The following is a 3,732-nucleotide window of genomic DNA, read 5'->3' on the forward strand; positions in this document are numbered from 1 at the left end:
TTGGGGCTCCGTCATAAAAATACCTACAGCCCATTGAGACCCTTTTGAAGCTCGGTTATAAAAATACCTACAGCTCATTGAAATGCCGGTTTCGATACTGCCATCATGTGTCGGTTAGAGGGTATGGCGAACAATGCATTTAGTCTTTTCACATGGCAGCCAGGGAATGGCTTGTAAATGTGGAACAAAAACGTCTGGGACAGGGCAACCACAGTAATGCATAGCAAATCAGGTATTAATCCCTTCCTCCCCATCACAACTATGCGTTTAGAAACATAATTTTTAACCGCTTATTTTAATCTTTATTTTCCTCTTTTAGTTCGGGAGGTTCCCGGTCAGCAAGATATATATATATATATATATATATATAATGTCATCCTACCATACTTACCTTAGATTGTTAATGAGTCACTGACCGCCTACTTCCTCTATAGATTAGGTCTGCTGCTCCGGCGGCATTTCAGCTGTGCTGTTTACTTTACCTATCATATCCAACTGACGGCTGCTCACTTGTCTGGATCCGGTACTTTATAAATATAACAAAGTCCAATTATTTCACACCGAGGGTTCTACTGACCCCTGGGGGTTCCTAATTTAAGATTTATAGACCTCGCTGTAACAGTTACTGGTACTCGTTTCCAGTCACAGGGATACTATTGCTGCCGCAGTAGGTATCCATTTTGTCCCGCGTTCTAAGGGATAATAGGAGTGTTAAAGCTGTAAAAAGAAGCAAACAAGACAACATGGCTGACAAGGATAGTCTGCCTAAATGGTTGCTGAGATTTGAGTGCTGTTTACGTAAGACCCCCTTAATGTGAAATTTCTCAACATTCTTAGGAGGTCGCGGCGAAGGCTGTATATGCTACAATACTATGCAGATAGGGACACACAGCTACCATACTTAGCACCTTCTCAAGTGCCCAGAAACCAACTGACACAGCTACGGCATAGAGGCATACTGCTCCACTTTGCCTATTTCGTCTGCAAATTGGCACGCTGATACAGTAGCCAGATCTGACGAGTCTGCCATGTGCTAATTACATTAAACAATCAGCTGTTAAACAGACACTGGTAACTTTATTACTAGATAGTATCAATACCAGCAGAAAGCTCACTGGTATCCTCTTGAAACTACAAACAATTGATGTGCACATATTATACATAGAGATACTTTGACTGCTAGGCCAGGGTGCGCAAACAGGGGGAGCAAGATTTTCTAGGGGGGAGGGGCGTGGCGGTTACAGAGGCCCCCCGCTCATCCTCAAGGCATTTAAATTAAATGCCGGGGGAGGCGTGAGGCCTCTGTAACTTCTCTTACCTGCTCTCAGCCGGCTCTTCGGCGATGCCATGACAACGCGCATCAAATGACACGTGATGTGTCGCCACATGACCAACGGCGTCATTTCATGCCGGTTCCTAGGAGGGGGGGTAGGGGGGCGCGAACGCTTGGGCTGTCAGGCAGGGGGGCGCAGCTCAGAAACTTTGCACACCCCTGTGCTAGGGGATGACCTGATCTATAGATCAGTTTTAAATATTTCGCTTGCAACTTATAAGTTTAATTCAAACGTTATCTGGGGGTACTAAGTTTCCATATTTTATTGTTTTTTTTTGCGTTGTGCATTCACCACCCTTCATTTTATTTCTTGCGCATAGCTCCTAATAAAGTTGTTTGTCATTGTATTACTATCCACATTACTTCACATCATCCCTGTAAGAGATGTGTGCAGAGGTAACCCCGAGCCCGCGCCCCCAAGCCCACCTCCCATCCCGGGCAGCTGCCGCAGGGATATCGGGGGCAGGAGGGGAAAGCGTCCGGTGGCAAGCTGCACCCACCTGGTCAAGGTAAGTCACTGTCACCCACCCAGTCACTGCCACCCACTCACTGTCACCCAGTCACTGTCACCCACCTACCCAGTCACTGTCACCCAGTCACTCTCTGTCACCCAGTCACTGTCACCCAGTCACTGTCACCCAGTCACTGTCACCCAGTCACTGTCACCCAGTCACTGTCATCCAGTCACCCAGTCACTGTCACCCAGTCTCTGTCACCCACCCAGTCACTGTCACCCACTCACTGTCACCCAGTCACTGTCACCCACCTACCCAGTCACTGTCACCCAGTCACTCTCTGTCACCCAGTCACTGTCACCCTGTCACTGTCACCCAGTCACTGTCACCCAGTCACTGTCACCCTGTCACCCAGTCACTGTCATCCAGTCACCCAGTCACTGTCACCCAGTCTCTGTCACCCACCCAGTCACTGTCACCCACCCAGTCACTGTCACCCTGTCACCCAGTCACGGTCACCCTGTCACCCAGTCACTGTCACCCTGTCACTGTCACCCTGCACCCAGTTACTGTCACTCTGCACCCAGTCACTGTCACCCAGTCACTGTCACCCAGTCACTGTCACCCAGTCACTGTCACTCAGTCACTGTCACCCAGTCACTGTCACCCAGTCACTGTCTTCCACCCAGTCACTGTCACCCAGTCACTGTCTTCCACTCAGTCACTGTCTTCCACTCAGTCACTGTCACCCAGTCACTGTCTCCCACCTAGTCACCGTCATTCACACAAGGGGGGAGAGTGATGTGAGGTGCAAGGGGGGAGAGTGATGTGAGGTGCAAGGGGGAGAGTGATGTGAGGTGCAAGGGGGGAGAGTGATGTGAGGTGCAAGGGGGGAGAGGTGTGAGGGGCAAGGGGGGAGAGTGATGTGAGGTGCAAGGGGGGAGAGTGATGTGAGGTGCAAGGGGGAGAGTGATGTGAGGTGCAAGGGAGAGAGTGATGTGAGGTGCAAGGGAGAGAGTGATGTGAGGTGCAAGGGAGAGAGTGATGTGAGGTGCAGGAGGGAGAGTGATGTGAGCTGCAGGGGGAGAGTGATGTGAGCTGCAGGGGGGAGAGTGATGTGAGGTGCAGGGGGGAGAGATGTGAGGTGCAGGGGGGGAGAATGATGTGAGGTGCAGGGGGGAGAATGATGTGAGGTGCAGGGGGGGTGGGATGTGTGTGGTGTGCTGGGGGGTATTGTGTGTTTGATGTGTAGGGGGAGTATTATGTGTGTGGGTGAGGAGGAGAGATTGGGGTATGAGAGATAGATGGGGAGTATCGCAAAGGTTGATAGTGAGGGGTTCTGGGGGAGATATGAGGATGATGATGAAGGGTGTTGGGGGAGATATGAGGATGATGATGAAGGGTGTTGGGGGAGATATGAGGATGATGATGAGGGGTGCTGGGGGAAATATGAGGATGATGATGATGAGAGGTGCTGGAGGAGAGATGATGATGATGATGATGATGATGATGATGATGATGATGATGATGATGATTTTACCCGTGCGGCCCAATTTTTTTTTCCTTGGAGCAGTTCGGCCCTTCTCACTTTATGAGTTGTGCAGGCCTGCTTTAGAGGATTCAAGTGCTCTCATTAGTGGGGATTTCTTTCCCTTTTAGTTCGCATTGTAAGGAACCCCAACCCTCTCAAATAGCGCGTCTGAGATCTGATGCATTGTACAGAACCCCAACCCTGTCTAATAGCGCGTCTGAGATCTGATGCATTGTACAGAACCCCAACCCTCTCTAATAGCACGTCTGAGATCAGATGCATTGTAAGGAACCCCAACCCTCTCTAATAGCGCGGCCGAGATCTGATGCATTGTAAGGAACCCCAACCCTCTCTAATAGCGCGGCCGAGATCAGATGCATTGTAAGGAACCCCAACCCTCTCTAATAGCGCGG

This window comes from Ascaphus truei, chromosome 11 (assembly GCF_040206685.1).
Source record: "Ascaphus truei isolate aAscTru1 chromosome 11, aAscTru1.hap1, whole genome shotgun sequence".
In the NCBI taxonomy this organism is placed as follows: domain Eukaryota; kingdom Metazoa; phylum Chordata; class Amphibia; order Anura; family Ascaphidae; genus Ascaphus; species Ascaphus truei.